Genomic DNA, 25,421 nt, shown 5'->3' on the forward strand with positions numbered 1-25,421 from the left:
AACATGGTGGGAGGAGTTGACTGCTTTTTCTTTTAAACCATTTTCTTCTTTTTTTTTAACTTGTTTTTAAAAATTAATTAATTAATTCACTTTACATCCTAATTGTAGCTACCTCCATCCTCTCCTGCTGGCTATACCCTCCCTCCCTCTTGCCCTATTCCACCTTCTCTACCCCTCAGAAAAGGAGAGCCCCCCGACAACCTACCCCAGCATATCAAGTCATAGCAGGACTAAGTACATCTTCTTCCTTAGTGGCCTGACAAGGCAGCCCCACCATGGGGAAGTGATCGAAAATCAGGCAGCAGAGTCCTTGTCAGAGACAGCCCTGCTCCCCTTACTAGGGGACCCACATGAAGACCAAGCCACCAAATAAATGCAAACATTCCCAGTTCAGGCAACGCAGAACTTATTGTTTTGGCAGCAGTGGGGTAAATCTTCTTTTTCCCCCTGACTTTTCTCCCTGAAGCCAAAGTGTCCTTCCCACTGAAGCCTGCTCTCCTGGCCCCGCTCTCATGCTGAGCCTCCTGGTTTCTGTTCTACACACCACAGAGACATAGACTCCGTCATGTGCGTCGCATCTGCTGTGGTTTGGCTATTAACGCCCACCCCTCACTCTTGGAAGGCCCGGGTGCTCATGGCTCTGTTGAAGCCTGTTGAGACTATTTGAAGGTGGTAGAACCTTTGTGTTGGAGCAGCTGGGACCAGTAGGAGCCCTCAAAGGGGACATTGGGACATCAGTTACTTTAGGCCTCGTTCCTCCCTGACTGCTTTGAGCGTCTTAACTCCACACCACACTTCACTGCCTTAGCACAGCTCCAAAGCAATAGAGAAAAGAGATCATTATTCAAAACCCCTAGAACTGTGAGGCAAAACGAGCCTTTCCTTTGTTTAAGCATATTGTCTCAGGTAATTTTGACAATTTGCCTGAAATTTGACTAAGTGTACAGCAGCCAACACATACAGGTACCTGAGGACAGTGCACTGTGAGGCCTGGGTCGCTACTCTCATTGGTTTGGCTTGGAGTAAGGTACTCAATCTTTCTCAGCATCAGCCGCCTCACTTGTAGGTTAGGGTAATAATAATAGTATTCCAACGGTGAGGGAACCACCAGTGCTATGTTTTCACTCAGCACAATGCTGGGCTGACAGTCATGCTGTCGTTGTCATTTTTATGGTTTATTTAGTTATAAGGACTTTTCAGACTGATGGGGCCATCTTTAAAAAGTTAACAGGTTATGGCCTGAAAGGAAAATACAGACCTCAGAACTTGACTATTAGGCCTTTAGTGTCTGCATCTCTGACTTGAGAGGGAATAGGACCCTTCTGGATTTTACAAGTGTGGAATGTTGCTTATCCATGGACATTAGGAAAGAAAATGCCTTCCTGTTTTAGGTCTAGATGCTGCACATTGCATCTTGGATAAAAGAAAAATTACAGCCGGGGTTCTATAGTCTCTGGGTAGTCTCTGGATTCAACCAGCAGTGAAGAGCCACACAAAAGTGAAATGTCTCTTTACTGGGTTAACTGGTTTGATCAACAAAACACCAAATTATTACGTTTTTCTGGCACAAATTATGCTTTCCTACCAATTGGTTGTGTTCCACCTAGCACAGCTCTTCCCGGTGACACTGATGACACAAATGACCCTGTTCCCGCTCTGAGCTACAGAGCTAACAGTGTCTTGTTTAAGTCATAGCATACATTTAGACAGAGATGAACTACGTTAAACAGCAGAGAATCTGAGGAAGGGTCTTCAGTCACAGCTTCCAACTCGATCCAGTCCCTAGGGCTGCGCCGTGAGTAATTTCTCTTTGTTAAGTGACAGGAAATCTGTGCTTACATGTATGGCAGCATAACCTCCTCCCAGGATGCCCCCAAGCTCTGGTTACTGAGTGGTCCATGTGGGTACGTATGAACTTCACAATGCCATCGCTGCTGTTGTTGTGTGTGCGCGCGTGCACTTGCGTGTCCCTGTGTGCTCGTGACATGACTGGAGTATGGAGGTGAAAGGACGGCTCTGAGGACACGCTTTTCTCCTCTCCCCTATATGGCTCTTAGGGACTGAGTTCAGGCTGCCAGGCTGGTGCAGTGGGCATCTCACCTGCTGAGCTGTCTCCCTGGCTGTCGTGATCATATGTATAGAAAAATCCTAAAGACTCCACAAAAAGGGAGTAACTTTCATAAAGTCGCATGTTGAAAAGTCAGCATACAGAGATCTGCTGTTAACTACACTACACATGTCATGTCCCCAAAGGATTCAACAACAGCAGCAACAACAACAAATTGCCCTTAAAATAGCACTTGACTAAAGTATTTAGGTATAAAATTAGGCAGGGAGGTCGAAAGCTTGCACATAGAAAACTATAAAACATCAACGACAGAAATTAATGGTGACAAACAAATGGGAACACTAAGCTTTGGCTTCGTGGATGGGACGTTTAATGTTACCAAAATGTTCATAGGACCCAGAGTAATGTAGTCAACACTGGCCCTCTCAAGTTCTCACTCACTTAAAAAGCAAAGCAAGCAAGCAAACAAACAAACAAGAACCCACTGAGACAGAAAAATCAAGCCTGAAGTCAATACGGTACCGCAAAAGACTCAAAATAACCAAAGTGACCTTCAGAAGGAACAAAATCAGAGGCGTCACATTTCTTGGTTTCCAGATGTGTTACAAAGCTTAAGCAGTTAAGACTACCAGACGCTGGCCATGCAGATAGTAACGTAGATCACCCGACTAGAACAGAGAAGGCCAGAGTTAAACCCGTGCAGCACAGCCGGCTGAAGTTCAGCACAACTGATAATGACACACGCGCGAGAAAAGAGAGTGTTGGGAAAAGTTGGTAACTAACTATGCAGTAAACAATGAAAAATTATGCTTTCGTCTCATAATACATACCACACCTCCCCCCCCTCTCAAAATGGCTTAAAAACATGACCATATGGCATGAAACTATAATCTTAGAAGAAAGCATAGGCTGGAGGCTTTTGACATTGGCCTTGGCAGTAGGGGGAAAGGCAAGGCTACATTAGCCTAAGAAGCTTCAATGTACAGCCAAGGAAACGAGAGAGTGGGACCTGGGAGAGAAGGTTTGCAAAGTGCACCTCTCATATGTGTCAGTGTCCGAACTACATAAAAATAATCCAGCTGAAAATGGGCCAGAGACTAGAAGACAGTTCTCCAGAGGAGGCATACGGCAGGCCAGCGGCTCCCTGAGGAACACGCAGAAGCACGGCGAAGTCCCACCTCACACCTGTCAGAACGGCTGACTCAGAAGGAATCACAGAAGGCGGAAAGCGCTGGGAAGGACACGGACCTGTTGCTGCTGCTGCTGATACAAAAGTTATGAAAACAGTGCAGAGGCTTCCCCCAAATTAAAAGCTGGTTTACTGCGATACTTAGCACCCCCACTTCTTGGTATTTCTTCCAAAGAATTGAAATCATGATCTCTGACAGGTGGCCGTGATGCTGACAGTAACCAAGTTACAGGACAACCTGTTTGTCCATGAGCAGGTGAATGGTGGAAGAACCTACGCCATTAGGTAAGATGAGGTCTTATTCAGGCTGCCGCTGTGAGAGTGTGGAGGACACTGTGCTAAGCGAAACACACCAGTTGTTCAAGGCAAGTCCTGAAGATCCCACCTGTAGGAGGTCACTAAAATAGTTCAAGACCAGGGAGCCATAAAACACACTAAATGTGTATGGGGGGGGCAGTGGCGATCAACTTTAGAAGGTTCCAGCCCACCAAGACTCTAAGCTCTGCTGTGCAGCCTTGCACCCCTAGAGCCCTTGCAGAATAAGTAAAATATTGCCACAGTTTAAATGCGTCAACGCTTGCTTGCTATTATCAGCCAATCAGATAGTGTTCAGAGATGCCTGAAATTTTCAGTTGACCCCTCCCCGGCTTGACCCTTAGTCATTTGAGTCAGAATTCAAGCAGGGCTCCTGGTGATGGCTGGCAGCCCTCCCAAGTGTCTTTGCGCAAGGTCGGCTACCTCTCACCCCGCCCCTAGCGATTTATTTGATGATGGATCTTAGTGACTTGTCATTTAGCATTATCGATATATTTAAAGAAAAGCCAGAATTGTGTTTTCTTTAGCTTGTTGCCTCGAGGACGGTTCAGCATGTAACGCTGATTTTGCTCAACGTCGTCCTACATTGAGCTTGCGATTTTCCTGACAGATCTTCCTGACAGCAGGATGTGGCTGACCAGGAACGCACTTTGAATCAGGTTTCAAAATGTGTCCTGCTCTGCTCACCAGAAAGTGTTTGTTCAACTTTCCCCAAAGATTGCAAAACATAGCCCGCAAGCGCAAGGTTTTGTTTTGATTTAAGACTTGTGCCGTGTGGCTGTGTCGTAAAAGCACTTTTATTATTGATATATACGGAAACATCCTGAAGACACAGCCTTTGTAATACCATGAGGGGGATCTACGCTTTAGACGGAGTAAGGTTGGCCATGGTTAACTGTGCCATGGTGGAGGCTGCGCAGACGCACATTATTTTATACTGTCTACTTTTACACAAACTTGAAAGTGTCCAAACTAAAAAGTAAGGCTGAGTCATACCACATTATCCAAATTAATGAGGCATTTTGGGAATCTATATATTTTTTTTGCCAAGGATCATTAAAAATAATAATAATAAAGGCATGTGTGAGGAGCAGTGGACTTGCTTTTCTAATGCTGCAAATGTGTTTTGCCTAAATGCAAGACACATTTCAACTTTGAAGTCAGCATGTTAGTGCACTGAGATGGAGAAATGGCCCGGAATGGGGGAGACTCCCAGGCTTGGTTACAGCTTATACTTAGGCTTTGTTGCTTTGAGATGAAGGTTTTGGACATATAACATTTACCCAGGAGTGCAGCCTCAGGCTGAGCCGTAGTTGGTGAGGAGGGAGCAGCCACCATTGCAGAAGTGTCGGCCATTTGTGTCCCACAATTTCATTTTTCACGTTCAAAATAAAAGATCTGCCTTGAGAGGCAAAGGAACAACAACAACAAAAAACAAACAAACAACAACAACAACAAAACCCCCCAAAAAAACCCTATCCAGGCCTAGTAGGTGAATTAAAAGTTTCCAGAAGTTTCTCCATATTAGCAGAGGCTGGCAATGTAGCTCAGTGGTAGAGTGCTTGCCCAGCATACCAAACGCCTTGGCTTCAACCTTACCATTGGAAGCAGAAAGACAGTGGGTACCAAGATTACCCCAAAATAGTCCCCTAGTGTGAACTTCCAAGTGTTGAAGCTCTAAGAGAGAGAGACTAGAAACTTTTTATCAAAGTGGAAAAGTACCTTATTTGTATTTCTTATTGCCATGTGGAAGGACATAAAAAGCTCATTCTGTAATTCTGTCCCTAGTCCTTCAGGAATTTGAGCCTGATTTTTCTATGCTGTTACTTCCTACAAAGTCTGAAAAAAGGAAAAACCCTCAGAATGAAAACTAAAAGTAACTCCCTTGATAAGGCTCATACCCCTCCCCCCCCACACTTTACACACATACCACTCCAGAATTTTAATTTCCATCTTTGTGAAATGCTTTGTAAATCATCTTACAAAATAATGAATATGTTCATGAGAATATACATCATTAAAAAAATAATTCCTTTATTCTTTACCAAAATAGATAGGAGGTGGGGGGGGGCTGCTGGGATAACTACATACTCTACTGCCCACGGACCTTGATGGGTCTTGATGGGCCTTGATGGGCCTTGATGGGGCTGAACTGCCTGACTTGACACCAATGCAAAAATTATTTTCTCATGATAAATTAGAGGAAATGTCCTGTACCCATTCTTAGAAATATAACGGAGTACTTGCTTGCTTGTTTTTTAAAAATCTCTTCAAGGTTTACCTTTAGCAAGTAACAGAAGACATTAGGCAAAAATAAAATCTGTTTACATGTCCAATTTTGCTTTTTCCCTAAAATGAGAGCCAGGAACCCAAGTCAGGGACTGTTCTGGCTGCGTGCTCTTTATCATCACCCAGATATGCTTACCACTAAGACTCCATTTGTTAAAAATAATACACATGATAAATAAAATAAAGATTTAAAACCATATGGTCTAATAGTAAAATATTACTATAATACACATTTCTATTCTGCCAAGTACCTAGTTTGCACATATAAACTAAAACATGTTTGTGTGTTTCTTTAAAAATTTTCTTCCTGTCTTAGAAATGTACAGGTTTGCCTTGCTGAAGTTGCTGTGGCAAGCTCATATATTTTATTAAACACCAGGCAGAGTAAAGGCACATGACGGCACGCAGAGCCGCACTGCAGATGACCAGGCAGGTTGCACTCCCTTAAAAATACCCCCTTTTCAGCCTATAAAAGGTTCACTGTTCAAGAAGTTCATCAGGCCAATGGCTGGGTGTTTTAAAGGGGAAGCTATTTGTCCCAAGGCCCTGTTAACATTCTAAGTGTCAGGAGTTGGGGAGTGATTCATGAAATGTTGGTCCAAAAGCCTGGGAGTTAAACAGAGCATCTGGATTTTAGCCAAGGATGTGGAATGAAACATTTGAATTGGAATTCAGTAATTTTACGTATAGCCAGTAATCTGAATCAAAAAGTAATCTACTGCGTAGGAGTGGGCGGGTTCCCTTAAATATAGTCAACTCAGTGCCTGCTACTTTACATGGTCCATGGAGAGCTAAACCACAGGAGCAACAATATATATTTAATTTTTACTATATTTACTTCAGTGTTCTAAGTCTTTGCATAAATTGTTTCATTACTCTACACACACACACACACAGAGGGGGAGAGGGAGGGAGGGAGAGAGAGAGAGAGAGAGAGAAAGAGAGAGAGAGAGAGAGAGAGAGAGAGAGAGAGAGAGAGAGAGAGAGATGGGAGGATAAAGAAAGGGGGGAAATGTTCTCTGGAGCCGCTTAGAATCCTTTACAAAGTAATTTTTGCTCTCAGATCTACTTAATTCATGCACACTATCTCATCTATATTTCATAGGCAAGTATCTCACACCACATTCCCATGTCACACACTTCTTCATACTGTCTTCCGGATGCATTAAAAGGTCTTGCTGGGCTTGTCTTGCTGGGACTACTCCAGAAATGGATGGGACCGAGACTGATGGCCCTGTGTCCTCAAAGCTCAGAATGCAAGTGACAATGTACTTTGGCATTTGGAAAATGTGTTTTCATTCATCTGCGTGTCTTGAAGTTTTGTCAGACTCACCGAAAAGAATAATAACTCCGCCAAGCAAGACCCGCCCCCCCAAATCTGCCTGGACATGTGTGGGTGTGTTTAAACACTGCTAAAGACAGGTTCAGAAATAGATTTGTACCACAGTGCTGTTCTGTTTCACATATTGGTTAATATTAAACAAACACACATTGCAGACCATGTCTTATTACAAGGTTGTTTTCTGAGGCTCTACAGGTCAGGGCCAAAAACTGTCCTTTTCCAGTTTTCTGACAGAGCTGATCAATAGCCTAGCAGGCGAAACAGCAGGCCAGCAAGGGGCAGTGACACTTCCAAAGCAAGAGCTGTTATACCGACCTAATCCTGTAGGCGCATTTAGGAACATCACATTGCCCACATAAGCAAACAATAAGATACCGTAGTTAGCCAGAACATGAAAATGCCTGTTATCTGCTATCACATTTAACCCTCCAAGTATGCTGGCGTAAGCTTTGTTAGATCCAATTATAAAGAGAAAACTGGGATTCCGAAATGCTTTTGTTGTTGTTGTTTGGCTTTTTGTTTTGTTTGTTTGTTTGATGCACTCTTGCTATGTAGCCCAGGCTGGCCTCAAACTTAATGTTCTTTGTGCTTCAGTCTACAGAGTGTTGGGATTGCAGGTGTGTGCCACCACATACACACACACACACACACACACACACACACACTTGACAAAGCCCTCTTAACCACGTGTATGGCGGGGTGAGTGGGCATCAGCGATGCCAACAGCTCTTTAAACCATCTTCACCATGTGCCAGATACCCCTCTGAACACTGCACAAACATTATTAACTCAGTTAACTTTCATAATGGAAGTGTGAGACAGGCATTATTGCTTCCTTTTTTTTTTATAGGTGGGGAAACTGAGGCAAGGGAAAAGGCAAAGAGAAATGGCAAACACCTTTCCCAAAGTCAGAGCGCTAAGAAGCGATAGAGATTAGAGTCAAGTCTAGGCAGGAGTCTCAGGAAAATGTGCAAACCACGCTCTTGTAGAAGGCCGACAATGTGAACATGTGAGCCTGTCCCCAAGCATGCACAAGGCAGAAACACAAAAGAACAAGGTTCCAGACCTCTAGCTTCTTATAGCCGGGAGGAGCCGAGCAGGGCTCCCACCAGAATCCTTGAATGAGAACAAGAGAGACAAAGGAGAAGCTGAGCTTCTGTGGATGGGACACGAAGTCGTACATTGCCAAACAGACAAATGCAGAAGCGTGTATAGAGAGCCTGCCATAACACAACCCACAATTCCATGCACTCATCCATCCATCCAATGTCCATGTCAAAGAGTTCTGTGTACATCAGCTCAACTCTAAGGCTACCCCAAGAATCCCAAGGCTTCTGACCCACCATAGTAAGACAGAAGTAGGAAGGCAGGCGGCCAGGGCCGTGGAGGCACGGAGCACGGCTGTATACACCTGGTGCCTAATGGATACTTGCTGATGGAATGGTGAGTGCATTGGCTGGAAGCAGGGAAGGAAAAGAAACAAAAGCACTAAAGGCCACTTCTCTTTTGAATAGGAGAATTAAATTGAAATATTTTAAATTGAGATTATTACGCCAACAGAGAATCGTATTTTGAGAGTTTCCGGTGAGCAAACATCTTGGTGATTCTTTGAGTTCTATGGCATACAGTTGCCACTTCCGTTAAAGAGCTTTTAGCTTGAATGACGGCAAAAGAGCTTCGCTGGGAGAAAGACATTTGGTCAGGTTGAGCTATAATTATGTGTACCGTGTGTTTAAGACTCGTAAGTTTCAATTTCTTTTCTTTTCTTTTCTTTTTCTTTTTCTTTTTTTAGTTCTTCACATAGTGTATGGAATGTAGCTTCTTCTCACAATGGCTTTGTCTGTTGCCCGAAGGCTTACATGCCTTTTACAAATTATTTCTTTCAGATTTTTGAGATTATAATACAATGACACCGTTTCTCCCTTCCCCCCTCTCCCTCCGAGCCTTCCTATGAACCCTCCTTGCTCTCTTTTCCAATATTCATGGCCTTTTTTATTCATTGTTATTACAGATATTCCTAAATATATGAGCACAACCCGCTCTGTACTTGTAGGTATGTTTTCAGGGCTGACTAGTCGGTACTGGGTAACTACTTGATGTACTTTTCCTGAAGAATAACGATTCCTCTTGATCTCAGCATCCTTAGTTGCTTGTGGCTCTCTGTGTGGGGCTGAGGCATCATGGGCTTTTCCCATCCGCATTAGCACGTCTATTGCTGTTGTCCTTGTTCAGCTCATGTTTCTAAGCATGCTGGTGAGAGTTTGTGGGTGCAGCCTCTGACATTCCTCAGAGACACAGTCTTACAGCAAACCCCCAGATCCTCTGGCTCTTACAGTTTTTTTCCACCCCTGTCCCCCACCGCTTTCCTAGATGATCCGTGAGCATTAAGTGCAAGCGTTGTATTGTTGAAATGTCAGCTGGAATTTGGGCTCCCCAACCATGTATTTCCACGGGTTGTGGTTTTCTGTAATCTCTTCTGCCCATTGGAAAGAGGAATTTTCTTTTTTCTTTTTTTAATATTTATTTATTTATTTATTATGTGTACAGTGCTGTGTCTGCATGTCAGAAGAGGGCATCAGATCACATTATAGATGGTTATGAGCCACCATGTGGTTGCTAGGAATCGAACTCAGGACCTCTGGAAGAACAGTCAGTGCTCTTAACCTCTAAGCCATCTCTCCAGCCCGAGGAGTTTTCTTGATGTGCAATGAAGACGACAGTGTAGCTAAGGATTGTGCTGGCTTAGTAATGGAGCAATGGTAGGTTCTCTTCCAAGATCCATGACTTTACTAGGCCTGGGTAGTTGGCTAGGCTTACAGTACCAGACACACAATTTCTCTCTTTCTGGGTGGGTCTTAAGACTAATAAGAACTAATAAGGACTTAAGACTAGTAAGAACACTATGATGGGCAGATCTGGGCCCAGGGGTTCTGCTCGATCTATGGCACCAACCAAGGACAATATGTGCAGTCATCATCAAACCCCTACCCAGACCTAGCCAAGGGACAGAATATTCCCCACAGTTAAGTGGAGACTGGGGACTGACTTTCACATGAACTCTGGTGCCCCTTATTTGGCCATGTCCCCTTGATGGGGATGCCCAATGGCACTCGGAGGAAGGATAGCAGACTACCAAGAAGAGACTTGATACCCTAGCATCATATTCAAGGGGAGGAGGTCTTCATCAGTCACAGTCATAGGGAAGGGGAATGGGGTGAAAGCGGGAGGGAGGGAGGAATGGGAGGATGCACGGGATGGGATAGCAATTGAGATGTAATATGAATGATTTTATTTTTCAATTAAAAAATTAAAAGAAAAAAGACCCTCTGGGTTATCAATTATTGTGGTTCATAGGCATCACAGCTGGGTAAGATACTTGTTGCTTCCTTCCATCGGAAGCTTGCATCATTCCTCTGGCAGCGTTGAGAGCCAGTCCTCAGGGAGGAGACATTCAGGTCAGATCTAGCTCAGGAGCCTCTGTGTCTGAAGTGTATGCTGTGTTCAGCAATAAGGACTTATCTTACACCTCTGGAGGTCAACCAAAGGCAATAGCAACACTCTGTAATGGTTTGGAGTTGGTCTCTTGAACAACCCTAACCTAAGACTCAAAGGAGAGCTTCTCATGCCTAGTGTTGGGGCTTTTGTTTATGAATCTAGGTGAGAACATTGTCAGCCCAGGTAAGAAGTTTTCATTTAGACTGTATATGTATATTTATACACAGACTTACAAGTATTTTTAAAATATATTTTATTAATTTATTCATATTACATCTCAATTGTTATCCCATCCCTTGTATCCTCCCATTCTTACAAGTATTATAAATATTTTCGGAAGATGGTTAATACCACAATTCCTTATGACTGTTCCAGATGTCTTTACTGTTATTTACTCTCTTTCTATATTTATCTACTGCCATCTTCCCTCATAACATCCAGTTGTAGACGTCTGGGTAGCTTTAAAGTGGATGCCTAATCTATGATGTTCAGTAATATAATAACCAATGTCATAAGCACATCTTCAGCTTATGGCGGGCTTATGAAGACACACTGTGCCTCACCTTAAGGGGCATTTCTACCATACAAACCTGAACTATTTCCTTCTTGACCAAGTATATGCCACGGATATCTCAATGGCCCAGATATAGAGCAGACGCCCAAGCCAGCACAGGCTTGCTTTCTCAGGAGCGACCCAAGCCGGCAAGTAAGGCATGTGCTAGTGATGTTTACGGTCCACGGTCCTTTCATCAGCACTTTTTCTTGGCATCTCTGAACTCTGTGTGGTGCAAGTGCGTTGGATTGTTGTATGTACTGGTTCTAGCTGAGTAGTAAGAATAAAACCTGATACCCAAAGTTGCGCGTGACTCCTCTAGTGAGCTCTCTGTCCTTCGACACGGCAGATGCTGCTAGCAGCCAACGGCACCTCATAAGTCCTTCGACGGTGAATGCTGTGTTTTCTGCTTGCCATCTGCTCTCCATGCAGTATTTCTTCTGAGGACTCTTGTTTCTTCCTTCAGTTTCAGCCAATCCATCATCTCTTCTAGGATGCTCATCTCTGTCCCTTTCAGGTCAGGCTGGGTACCATACTTCTTCCCCTCCAGTGGGCGTTTTTATACTCTCTTATGCCATCATAACCATTTCAGCAACAGATGCTCTTAAGGGAACAGATCCTGAGCACGGAAACTGGGTCTTTTGTTTTTATTTAATATTGGTTATTGAACGAGTAAATGGAGGTGAATAACTCCTTATTATGCACCACAGAAACTGATTATCTTTCCGTTTCACACACACACAAAGTTCTGCATTTTTAGACAGTATTTTGAGGCTTGCTAGAGTACAGCTTACAGCGAGGGAGCCCAGCCTTTCAGGAAGAAGTTGGAGGCCTGCCATTTTATCTTGGGATTGCTCATGGATGCTGTGTTGGTTGGTCTTTGTCAACTAGAGTCATCCGGAAAGAAGGCACCTCGATTGGGAAAGTACCTCCATCAGATTGGCTAGTAGACAAGTCTGCGAGGCATTTTCTTGCCGGGAAATTAATGTGGGAGGGTTCAGTCCAATGTCAGTGTTGCCTGCTACCTCTGGGCAGGTAGTCCAGGGTTGTATAAAAAGCAGATTGAACAGGGCCTAGGGAACACGCCAGTGAGCAGTGTTCCTCCATGGCTTCTCTTCAGTTCCTGAGGGCAGGTTCTTGCCTTGCGTGCCTGCCCTGGCTTCCCTTGGCATGGACTGGGAGCTCTAAGTTGAAACCCTTTCCTCTTCCATGTTGCTTTGGTCAGTTGTTTATTTCAGCAACAGAAGCTGAAATAGGGCAAGTGCTCATTCAGAAGGAATTTTTTTAAAAAAGAAACTTTGATAGCTAAGTACCTAAAATATTCTCACTAAAAAGAGAGGTCCAGTGGCTGATACTGGAGAGCAGTGACTAGCAGTTTTTGAAAAACCTCAGAGAGGAGCCCTTTGGTTTTGGTTGTTTCTAATTATCTTCATTTTTTTTCCTGAAAACAACAGTAATCCATAATTTTTTTAAAGGTTGATCAAAGGTATAGATGAGCCAAAATGAATATTATCTACCTTTTCATATACTAGAAATAACTATCTGGTGTATGTTATTTCAGCCATTTTCTTCTTTGTATATTTTTATGTTACATTTATATGGTCTTTAAAATTATTATTATTATTATTATTATTATTATTATTATTATTATTATTTATTATTATTATTATTTAGTGCGTGTGTTTGTACAGATGCTTGGACGCCTGAGGAGGGCAGAAGAGGGCATGGGATCCCCCAGACAGAGCTGGATTTAAAGTTGGTTATGAGCCATAGGATGTGGGTGCTGGGATCCAAACTGGATCCTCTGGAGGAGCAGCAAGTGATTTTAAGCCATCGCTCCAGCCCTCGTGTTTGTACATTTTAAGACAACACTGGGGACGTGACAGAGCAGTACAGGGCTTCATTCTTGTGTTCTGTGTGTTATCATTTCTCCCTTTCTGACCGTGTACTTTGAATGGTTGCTGCTATGTGAGAAGGTGCTTTCTCCTATGGAGCTCATCAGTCCCCCTGTGGGTCAAGCGCTCACTCACTCCAGCATTTCATAGGGGGCTCTGATCCCAGGGGATTACACACACACACACACACATACACACACACACACACACACACACACACCAGTTAGAATTGTCATTGTATGTCTCATTGCTACCTTATAAATAATTTCTAGAGACAAGTTTGGATGGACAACTTGAACCAATGCCTTTAATAAAAACTTTTATTCATTCAACGTTTATACAGTGCCAACTATATCCAGGCATAGTCTATTATTAATCAGAGTAAACAAGGCGGGTTGTTTATAGCTAATTTAAATCGATTGTCTAGACAGACTTAAACCCTTCCTCGAACCTAAATATACCGTCTGTCTGAATGACTCCCTTCTGCTGCTATGCCACTGGATAGGTCAAGACGTTTGCTTAAAAGAAGATTGGTAGCATTGATTTCACACCCAGCCTCCAGAGTTATAATTCATATATAGAATAGATAGATATAAATTGTATATATTTATTTACGTACATAGAATTTTGAGACAAAGTTTTTTTTTCTGTGCAGCCTGGCTGTCCTGGACCTCACTCTGTACACTAGGCTGCCCTCGAACTCACAGAGCTCTGCCTGCCTCTGCCTCCAAGTGCTGGGCTTAATGGCGTGCACCACCACCCCTGGGCCAGAGGTGTAACTCTTAACTAAAGTAACCGGTAGAACAGGCAAAGCTGAGTTATGTTGCCCAGCTCCTTGAGAAGAACACAGCAGCTGGGCAGCACGTGCAGGGCTCAGGGTGCAGTGTGACCTCATCCTGGAACCCGTCAGGGGAAGCGATCTCTGTGCTCCTTCCAATGAAGAGACTCATTTCAAACAATCCTCCCCCATTCACTGATGTGTCCATGGAGATCGTCAAGAGCCCTCCCCTCCCGCCCCTGCCCTCCCTCCCCTCCCCTGCCCTACCCACACCCCGCACACAGACCATCAAACAATGCTGTCTGCTAAGCAAGGATGTTAGTTTTCTGTTACTATGAGTAAATACTTGAGAAAAATCAACTTAAGGGACAAACGATTCCTTGTGACTCACACAGTTTGAGATGTCTCAGTCTGTGGCTTCTGGGCCTGCGCAGAGCGAGGCCGACCGCCATGCTGGGAAACACGTGGTAGAGCCCGTGGTGAAAGTCAAGGAGAGGAGGCGAGGTACACCCTTCACAAACAGTTTCTGTCACCAACTAGCAATCTATTTGGTTATGATTTGTTGTGCCGAGGGGTTAACCCACGGGTTAGGTCCGGGCGTCGCGGAAAGCCCCACCTCTAAACACTGCCCTTGGGGACCCAGCCACAATATGAGAGTTACCAAGTCCAGTAGCTAACAGAATTACAAAAGTAAATCGTTCTTTTAGAAAATGTGTTTTCATAATGGGAACACAGATGGGAATGTGAAAGAGAGCAAGGGTAACGGGTGTACTGCGACCCCGAGGAATGTGAAGTTTTTGGTTTTGTTTATTGCTTGTTTGCATGTTTGTCTAAAGCACCAGTTGCTGTTAACCAGAAAAGGGAACCAACTCAACTCTATTCATTAGCAGTATGGAGAACAGAATCAGTATGAACAGAACAGAGTCAGTTGTTTTGGAGATATTGCGATAATTATGCACCTTTTAGCCATGCTATTTTATCTAATAGGCTTTTTTTGTGTACATAATCTGTGTGTGTGGAGTGTTTGCATCGTGTGTGTGTGTGTGTGTGTGTGTGTGTGTGTGAGAGAGAGAGAGAGAGAGAGAGAGAGAGAGAGAGAGAGAGAGAGAGAGAGAGAGAGAGAGAGAGAAAGAGAGAGAGAGTCCTCACTTTCCATCTTGCTTGAGGCCATCACTTTGTTGCTGCGTATGCCAGGCTAGCCGTCCTGTGAAGCCCTGAGGGTTCTCCTTCCTCCACATGCCATCTTGTCAGAGGAACACCGGTCTTATGGGAGCACCTACTGTGCCCATCTTTCTGAGATGGGAAGCCAGGTCCTTACGCTTGCATGGCAAGTGCTTTACCCACCAAGCCAACCCCACCACCCTCTAGCCGGCATTTTAAGGGCTAAGAATCACCATTGCAAGTAAGCTTTTTAAAGAAGTCTATTTTAATATTTAGAATTTCCATAGGTTATGTTTTTAGTTCCTATAAGTTTTATTTAAAGACCTTGTTGCTTTTATTCACTATGTCTAGTTGAGTGAAAGATTAGAGTGAATTTGTGACACTTTCCTCTCTGTCATTTCAACGTGACTTCGAGAAACGAGACAGATCAGAAAGATCTGTTTCAAAGGGGAAAACTGCAAAAAAAAAAAAAAAAAATCAAGCTCATAAACTGCCATCTACAGAGAACTTCTGTCAGCTGAGGCTAAATACAGTTTTCTACTTCGGTCAGTGGCAAAGTCAATAAATTTGTCAACCTTTACCAAACTTGTTTGCTAATTTTGCAAGGTAGCTGTTGGTTATTCAAACATTTCCAAAATAGCCCATTGTATAACCAGAGGTGGCGTAGGCTGGGTTGAAGAGAGACAAGTGCCTTCGAGTTCACAGTTTCCTCAGAAGTCTTAGGTCAGGTGGGTAGCAGCTCCCTCCCGAGCATCCTGGGACCTCTCCCATCCTGGGACCTCTCCCATCCTGGGACCAAGGCTGAAAAGCCCTTCAGGGTCTCCTTGTTAGGAGGATCACAGATCTGGACTTTTGAAGATTTCATAAAATGAAGCTATCCATAGAGTAATTTACAATGTGCGTGTGCTAAGACATTTGGAAAACTGATGAGGGGGCCTTGAGTTCATTGCAGAATTCCACCAGGACTCTGGGAAAAAGCAGTGGGAGAACTGGACAACGTTGTGACATTTACGGGTGGTTACAATGGAAAACGTGTACTGAAGTGGTACTACAGTTTCAGATTTTCGTTAGGTTAATGTGTTTTCCGCTTCAAAAACAAAAAATTCTAGTAGGCCAACGTGCCAGGGATATACAGACATAGATATATATATATGTCTGTCTGTCTGTCTGTCTACTAAAGGGGACCAGGGCATGGAGCTGGAAGAGAATCCATGACATGGCGCCTGTGAAGCCCTGGGTTCCACCCCAGTGCTGACTAAACGGAGTATGACGGCGCGTTCTTGGAATGCCAGCGTTCAGGAAGTGGCCGCAGAAGGACCAGAAAGGTCACCCTCGGTTATATAGCAAGTTGGAGGCTAGCCTAGGATGTGTGAGCCCTTGCCTCAAAATCAGAGAAATAAAGAAAGGAAGGCAGACAGAAAGAAAAACAACCTCACCTTTCGGTTTACAATAGGTGTGATGCATGTGGCTTCTGAAGGCAATATGCAATCTTATAGTCTGTTACATGTTTCTTGTTTGTTCTTTTGTTTTTGTTTTATAATATAAGTTGAAGCAAGGAATGTAGGACCCATGGGAAGCTGTCCGCACAGGACGCGGGCACCTTCACTACCGGGCTGTCGGTGAGGAGGATGCGCGATAGTAGAGGTCAGAATGCAGATAAAAAGAGATTTAATGCCAGGTGGTGGTGGCACATGCCTTTAATCCCAGCCCTCAGGAGGCAGAGGCAGGTGGATCTCTGTGAGTTTGAGACCAGCTTGGTTTATAGACCGAGCTCCAGGACAGCCAGGGCTATACAGAGAAACTCCCATCTCAAACTGCACCCGCCCCAGAGAAGCGGCAGACTGTTTCCTGCTGAATACTGTGAGCTTCCACGCGTGGGGAGAGACTGGGTACATGAATGCTTCGCGTAGTTGTTCACCTCCAAAAACACCTGAACTGGCTCAGGAAGACCATGAGAGCAAACCAGAGAGCTCGTCATCTGCTTCGTCAATTGAGTTTATGACCCTAAGGGCTAGCAATGACCAGCAGCGACTCTTCTTGAAGACTAGCGCACCACGAATACAGTATGCTATAGTTAATGTCAGACATGATGGAACAGACCCATAATGCTTGAGTAGTAGGGGCAGGAGGGTCACAGGTTCAAATGCACAGAAACCCTGTGTTTATAAACAAATGAGTGAGTTAAGCAAATGTGTAACATAAAGCATAGGAAAGTTATTTTTAAAAAGGGAAGAAGAAGAAGAAGAAAAAGAAGAAGAATAGGAGGAGGAGGAAGAAGAAGAAAGAGAAGAGGAGGAGGAAAGGAGGAGGAGAAGGAAGAAGAAGAAAAAGAAGAAAAAGGAGGAGGAGGAGGAAGAGAAGAAGAAGAAGAAGAAGAAGAAGAAGAAGAAGAAGAAGAAGAAGAAGAAGAAGAAGAAAAGCAACAGCCAGAAGATGGAGGTTGGCTAACATGAAGAGAGAGTAAAGTGAGAGCAAGAAAAGTAAGTGTGCACGTGCAGGTAAAAGACAGCATGTGGATGTTGTAAAATTATTAAAAAGTAAACCACCTGGTTTCTTAGTCACCCCTGGGATTGTGTGTCTTCCCTGGATTCCGCCACACCAGAATCCATTTCCAAGTATTATTTTGTTCCACGGTTAAAGTTAGAAAAGTAGGTGCCATCAAGGTGAGAACAAAGCGTGACCTTCCTGTACCATTGCAACATGCTGAGGTGGTCAGGCTAAGGTTGCCGTGTGTGTGTGTGTGTGTGTGTGTGTGTGTGTGTGTGTGTGTGTGTGTGTTTTCATTGTTGACCAGTTTTAAGCTGCTCCTGCTAACGTCCCCTGAGGGCACCGTTGAAGCTGACATTTCCAACAGGAGACTTCAGCAGTTTTAAACATGGCAGAGGCAAATTTGGATTCCACACACTGTTGTATTCGAAGTCTCTTGTGACTCGGTAGTTTTGTGCTTTCAAATTAGTAAAATTTTCTTGGGATGTACTTTCGGGGATCTTCTCTGCGTGAAGATAACAGGAAAAAAAAGTGAGTGAAAGCCCTTTGCTATGTGAGGAAAAGGTTTGATTTCAAGTTTCTCCTTTCTCATAACGTAGTCATAAAAGTCATAGCCTGTATTGTGAACTGAAAAAAAGATGATTAAAAAAAATTCAAGGAAAAAAAGCCAAACTCCTATTGACTTCACTTTGAATTCTATTTCTCTCCCTTTCCGTCATCTTTCTCGGACAGGCAGATTACATGAATCCCAAACCATCATGTCAGTCAGCCTTGTCCCAGCTACCAACCCTCTCTGCGTTACCATGGCAGCCATAGTGTGTTCTTCAGAAGACTCCAGGCCTTTCATCTCGAGCATCCGCGTTGCCAGGCTCAGTCTCGTCCGTCTAGATCCCTTCATTTTCTTCTCCTATCCTGTCAGAAGGTCTCCGCTCTGGCCACAAGGGTTCTCACGTTGTCAGAACATGTCCCCTCTCTCTGCCCAGTGGGATCTCAGATGCCCTTTCTTCTCAGCCAGAGGCCCCAAACTTCCTGGAAGACCTCAGCCTCTAGGAACGCCTCTGTACTTGACAAGTCCCTAGGGGACACTGCAGTCAAGTCGGTGTTAACTGTGACAGAGCCTAGGAAGCCAGGGTGTTAGTCTTCACGGGACATGTGCCCACATAGACCAACATGTCTGCCCCATTTGTGGAATTATCTACTTGTGAGTTCTTTGAAAGGGCTCAGTTAAAGTGTTTGTCACCTTTTTACCTGGGTTTTCTCTCCATTATGTAGTGGAAGGTGGGTTAGAAGGGAGGTAGGGGCGTTAAGGAACCCGAAATAAAATAGTGGGAAAGAGTAACACACATTTACAATCTCCTTTAAAGGTCTCTCTAGGCGTTCTCTGTCCTGGAATTTGCTCTGTAGAGCAGGCTGGCCACCAACTCAGAGATCCATCTCTGCCTCCTAAGTACTGGGATTAAAGGTGTGTGCGAGCATACCTGCCCATCATTTTCACTTTTAAGAGATCAACTTTGTGATCCCATACCTCCTTCTATAATGGCATTTCAACCATCCCAGAACATGACTGAACATATTGTATTTAGGACGTTGTAAAAGTCAAAACAGCATAAATCTATCACAAGGTGCATATGAAATCACACTCTGACCTGATTGTAAGAAATAATCAGGTGTTACAGTGTCACATACAAGTCTGGTTATCCGCCTATTGTCAAGGGAAGACCATACAGTTTCTTCAGTATTTGGCCACATTTGAACGTGTGGAAATGGTCTATGAAAACACAAATGGTCCCTAACAACAATAGGGCCTTGGCCCTTTGAGCTAGTTTCCACGTGCATGGATTTGATTTTAAGTCAGTGTTAGAAATTGTGTGATTGGAATTTGTCTACATAGAGAAATTTGGAATAAAAAAGGCCATGGAACTATGTTTGTAATTTTAACATAACATGCTAATTTCTTTAATTACTCATTACACTTGAAAATGAGAATAATGAGGAAGCCAAAACATAAACTATTAAGGAAAGTAAAATGTTTGAAGTATATACACATCAGCTCCATATTGAATATGAGACTATACAATAAAGTTCTATTGGGAATACATCTATGCTGGATCAATTGGCCCACTAGGAAATAGAATTTTGCTAGAAGCATTCAATTTTCTAACTATTATTGCAAATTTGCAAATCTTTGCTTGCTTATCCTCAGCTTTATTTGATAACCTCGAAGACAGGATGAAATCCAATTAAATGAGGGCCACAGTCATTTGAAAAGTATTTTTTCAGATTTCCCTGAAATTCATGTGAGTAGTATTCTTTTCTCACTGAATTGCAATAGCCCTCATCTGGGGGGTGGGGGTGGGGGAGGGGAGAGGCCCAAACCAAAACCAAGAGAAAACTCTAGAAGCGGAGAACACACCATTACAGATAAGAATAAAAATACCATCTTCAAGTAAATAAACCAGACGGGCACACTAATGAGGAAGAGAGGAACGGGTATGTCCATGTACCACGAGTGTTCTGTGAGGAAAGGGTATGTCCATGTACCACAAGTGTTCTGTGAGGAACGGGGGTGCCCATGTGCCACCAGTGTTCCGTGAGGAACGGGTATGTCCATGTGCCACAAGTGTTCCGTGAGGAATGGGGGTGCCCATGTGCCACCAGTGTTCTGTGTATTGCATCAACTTGGGTATTTCTTAACCAGAGGGCAATGTTTAGTTTTTATAGGAACAGGAGTTGATGGCCTGTTGTAACAGAGCTTCTGATTGGTTGCGAGATCATTTACGTCATAAATATTTAAAAGGCGAAGAGCCTGAATCTGCGTTGGTTTCTGCTTCTTTCTCATCTCCCCTTAGAATGTCTAGTTGATCAATTTTTTACTGCAGATAAGTTACTTGCCACCACGTTAGACTTCCTCTTATGGTGTGTGGGCGCTAAATAGATTTGTTTCTTCTAAAGAGAAAATATATGCTTTTAGAAAATTTTTTGGAACATCCCAGAGCTTGCTCTCATAGCACACCACCTCTAGGGAGGCAGCAATGGTTGACAGAGGCTTAGGATCTCCCATCTGGCACCTTTAGTAGCTCGGTACTGTTGGAGGTACTGCCGTTCTGTAAAATGTCTTCTGAGCAGGTCAACAACTCAAAGGAAGACAGTCCTATGTAACCAGCATCATCTTGACATTCTGACTAGGACATTCAACAGTGTGACTGTTTAATGTCTCTCTCTCTTTTTTTTTTAACTTTATATTGTCAATTTGTAAAACTCGATAAATTAATGCTTCTAGATTTATCATCCTCTGACCACACAATAGATTTTGTCTTAATGCAATGTGACAGCAAAGTAAAACTTCCAATAAGAGCTTCGTTGTGTAAAAGCCAAAATTCTAAAAGCAAACAGAAATTGGTGTGACCAGTGTTTAAGCCAAGTGAGCAATAGCAAACCAAGTGAGTGCCTGTCTTTTAAGGTGACGCAAGCTGGACCGAGGGTGATGTTGAGGTCTAGGTGTTAGTGTTGATTGGCTTATGTCGTTCACTCCCACTGGCCTTTAAATCATTGTCTTGCTTTCCAAAAGTTCAGATAAGTCACCTCTGTGACAGGGGTCTGCCATCCCAAACAATTCATGAAAGACTGCACAGGACTGGATAAATAATTAAGGTACAGTTGGCTTTACATACATGTTCACAGAGTGACAGGAGTGTTTGATTTCTTTATATTGTGTTGATTGCTTATCCGTTACAAATTAAAATGTTTGAAAATACTACATGGATAGCTTTTTTCTTAAAAAGATCTGTTCAATATGTTATCTATCAGACATTGAAATTATTTATCCAGATCCCGGCTGCACTGTTCTTTTGCAAATGGCTTTAGGGATGATCAAAAAAATTGGACAGTGAATAATAGGAAAAGGAAATACTGCCAAACCAACAGGCAGTTTCCCTACGTGTGGTTTCTGGTAAATCACTGGCTAGAATAAAAGTTAGGAAAAGATGTGTAGTTGTAAAAATCCTGACTTCAGGTAACACCATTCAACAAAATCCACAGAAATTTGATCAAAGAAAGAATGTCCCACGAATGAAGGTAGGAATGGAAAAGTATTTGTCCTGGCTACTGGAGAGAGAGAGAGAGAGAGAGAGAGAGAGAGAGAGAGAGAGAGAGAGAGAGAGAGAGAGAGCTAGTTTTGTCTTCCTGTGTGTTTTTTAAAATCACAATTTTAAAAAGAACATTTTTTAAAAAAGATCAAAGTCATAAGAAGAGCCTGTGAGATTGAATAAATAGGACTTCAGGTTTTGAAGGTCAAGAATGGGGGGTCTAGAAACAGCTGTTCTCACATGGGCCAGGCGGGTTGGGGCCTCGCACACTCTAGAGCATTGAGCATCTATCTGATAGAGAAACCGGTGACGGTTTCCACTAAAACAACCAGAGCAAAACCAGGAGTGTTATACCCTAGGGGAAGCATTTCAATCTCAAGAAATAGTTCATACTCTCAGACAGTGGCTTTAAAGAACCTTCTTGACAAGTTATGTGAAGTTAGCCACGTTTCCCAAAAAAAAAAAGATGGCCGTTCTTTTATAACCCCAGAGCCTCTGGTCTAGATTTATACTTTAATTATTTCTAGAATTCTCATGATGGAACTTATACTCCTAAAACATATGACGCCATCATTTAGAGCTGTGATAGCCAAACTTAAAGGGCTTCTTTAACTGTGTCTTACAATATATGCCAAAGGTTATTGACGCTATTGTTTTTTAATATATAAGTTGCTTCAAAGGAAGTGAAAATCGACAAAAAGGCATCTCTGGAGGTGGGCTTGAACCTGCTATGGAATGTGACATTTAGGGACTTCCTGTATTCGTGGCCATGGTGGTTCTTAGGCACCACTGACTAAACTGAGTGGCACAATGGGTTTCCTCTGAGCAGGTTATACTTGCTTTGTGTCCCTGTATGTCCCATAAGCTGGCTTATGGGAAAATAAGGACTAAGTTGACTATGTCTTTTCCCAGAAAAAAAATCTGTAGGAAGAGAGCATACTCCCATTTTATGAACAGTCCTCTATTCCTACTATTAGCAAGCATGTGATGTTTTTGTTTTGCTTTGTTTTTGTTTCAGAGATAGGGCTTCACACAACAGCCCACACTGACCCAGAATGCATTCTGCAGACTAAGCTGGCTTCAGACTCAAAGCAATCCTTCTGGTGGGTTTACAGTCACACGCCCCTCCCTCGCCTGGCTAAGCATGCAATCACCATGGAGGACAAAGCCTCCGAATAGGGCAGTTTATTCTAAAAAATTTTAGGTCTTCCTAGAGGCTATTTCTAAGCAGCGTCTAAGTATGGGACAGAAGACAGGACACTAAAATACTCAAGTAAATAAGGTGGCTTCTTCTTTTCTAAGAGCATCCTAAAACTCTCCCTGTCTCTCTGTCTCTGTCTCTGCTTCTCTCTCTCTGTCTCTTTGTCTCTCCCTCCCTCCCTCCCTCCCTCTCTCTCTGTCTCTCTGTCTCTCTCTCTCTCTCTCTCTCTCTCTCTCTGTGTGTGTGTGTGTGTGTGTGTGTGAGAGAGAGAGAGAGAGACAGAGACAGAGAGACAGAGACAGAGACAGAGAGACAGAGACAGAGAGAGAAAGACACACACACACACACACACAGAGACAGAGACAGAGAGACAGAGAGACAGAGAGACAGAGAGAGAAAGACACACACACAAACACACACACACACACACACACACACACAGAGAGAGAGACAGAGAGAGAGAGACAGAGAGAGAGACAGAGAAAGACAGAGAGAGAGAGAGAGAGAGGTCAGCACTGGGTATTTTCTCATCTACTCTACACTTTATTTTTTAGCTAAGATTACTTACTCAACCTGCACCTTATGGACTTAGCTAGACTGGCTGGCCAGTACATCCCAAGAGCCTTCCTCTCACTGCCTCTTTGGTGCTAGGGTTGCTGATGCCCACGTCTGGCTTTTTTTTTTAAACTTGGGGATCAAACTCAGGTCCTTATGCCTGAGCAATGAGCACTTTATGAGCTGAGTCATCGCCCCAGCCCCGAGATGTTCCCGTGGAAGGTAGTCTCTATGAGAAACAGCAAGTTGGAGGACCGCTTTGTCTTGAAGCTACCAAAGTGTGAGTAGGGTTGTATCATTGGGGAAACTTGCTGGATGCTATAACAGGAAGGTAATATCAGATTGGTTTTCACGCCAGCACTATAGTCATTTATCTGAGGCACATTTTAGCTCTGACTTGAAGTCAGTTCCTCAGAGGGAAGATAGGTTTGATTTTGAGTGGCATGGGCAGCTGCCATTCACTTACCCAACAAGGGTCACTGCCACGTTGGCTGTCTGCTGCCTGTGCCAGGCTTTTGGTGCAGACTCGTCAACACTGAGATGGTCTGAAGGAACAGACCAATGACAGCGGTGGAAAGTCCACCCTGACGTCACTCACTCCCCTTCCACTTTCACTTATCAGGCAGAACAAATGTTTGCAGTCCCTGCAGAAGGTCATCACTCTGGTGTCTGCAAAAACGCAGGGCAGTTTTGTTTACCACTGTTGATGTCTTGGTTTCATGCTGAGCCACAGCCACAACATCTGAGAAATGTCTTGTTTTGAGGATTCCCCCTCCATGAGCTTCTTAGCTGCAGGTCAAACTCTAACATGCTTGATAACCAGGGTCTGGATGTAAGGGATTTGCTACCCGAGACTCCTGCTAACGAGTGTGCTAAATGGAAAGTCGGCTGGCTAACTGAGTGAAAAAGTACATGACTGCTCCTGGGTATGGTAGGGGAGACAATTTAGAGACGAGAGAGAGGGAGCCAGATGCAACAACCAGGAGGCCCAAAGTACAAAGAGAGCGGGCAGGCAAAATGGTTGGGTTTTATAGAGAAATGCAGCCCAGCCCCCTGGGCTGGAGAGTTCGGGGTAAGGGGCGCAGTATGCCAGCCAGTAACAGGTAGGAAGTTAAGGGGGTAGGGAGAAGCTGGAGGCCAGCGTCCACTTTGATTTGTTAAATAGGTACCTCAGCCATTTTCCCAGGTAATGAGACCCAACACTAACATGACAGTGTCTTATGACGCTTTAAGTTTTGACTTTGCATCTCCATAAATAGTATGTTGTTAGTCAAGCTGCTGAGCGCTGCACAGTTTAAGCTAGCCTGTCTTCATAAGACTTCTCTGTCATGGGGAGACTGAGCTTCGATGAAAAGGAAGGCTGAAGGACAGCCAACGCTGTCCAAAATCTGACTTTTAGAGCATCAGAGCATTTGGTGGTGGGGTGGGGAGTGAAGCTGTTCATTCTCTTGGTGATCAGATAAACTTGCTACTTTATTTTGAGGTATTAGTTGTTCCTCCCCCCCCCCCCCAACTAGCGAGCATGCGCATTCGTGTCTGTAATGAATACAGTTTCAAGTTACTTTGGTGTTCGCAGATTATAGCAGCAAGGCACCATGCCAGATGCTGGGAGTATGTAGTCTGCAAACCTGGTACCCACTCTGTTCCCATGAAGCTTGCTCCCTAGTTTAGACAGCTGTTTGTTTGTCAAGTAACCACACAGGTAAGCACAGGATGTGATGTATCCTGCCAGAGGAAGTAGAACACATGATGAGAAAGAACAGGGGAGGTCTAGTTCATCTGGTTCAGACGTGTGTGTCTCGAAGGCACTTTCCAGCCACATGGCTTCTAAGTCCTTCAAGTTGCCCTGGTTGAGCCCTGGCGATGCCTCCTTGGGAGTACAGGGAAGAGAGTGCCGTGTAGAGGAAACAGCCCGCGAAGAGATTCCGAGGTGGCGACGGGAAATGGGAGATGCCCGGGGACTCTGTGAATGGCAGCTGTGATTGCATTGTGGTGCTAAAGAGGATGG

The 25,421-nt window shown here is 43.9% G+C and overlaps 1 protein-coding gene across 7 annotated transcripts in view; it reads left to right on the forward strand.

The window, feature by feature from the left end:
* Window positions 1-25,421, forward strand: part of SLC38A4 (solute carrier family 38 member 4) — a 68,688-nt gene that overhangs the window by 10,687 nt on the left and 32,580 nt on the right. The window contains exon 1 of one of the 7 annotated variants that reach the window (XM_084749119.1): window positions 11,748-11,768. The exons of 4 other annotated variants lie outside the window; for them this stretch is intronic. The gene's annotated coding sequence lies outside the window, so the exon portion shown is untranslated. Of the gene's footprint in view, window positions 1-11,747; window positions 11,769-21,141; window positions 21,224-22,675; window positions 22,761-25,421 lie in introns of those variants that run through there. 2 more of the 7 variants (XM_084749115.1, XM_084749116.1) reach the window with 2 other exon arrangements.

This window comes from Acomys minous, assembly GCF_964271855.1.
Source record: "Acomys minous genome assembly, chromosome: 12".
NCBI lineage: Eukaryota > Metazoa > Chordata > Mammalia > Rodentia > Muridae > Acomys > Acomys minous.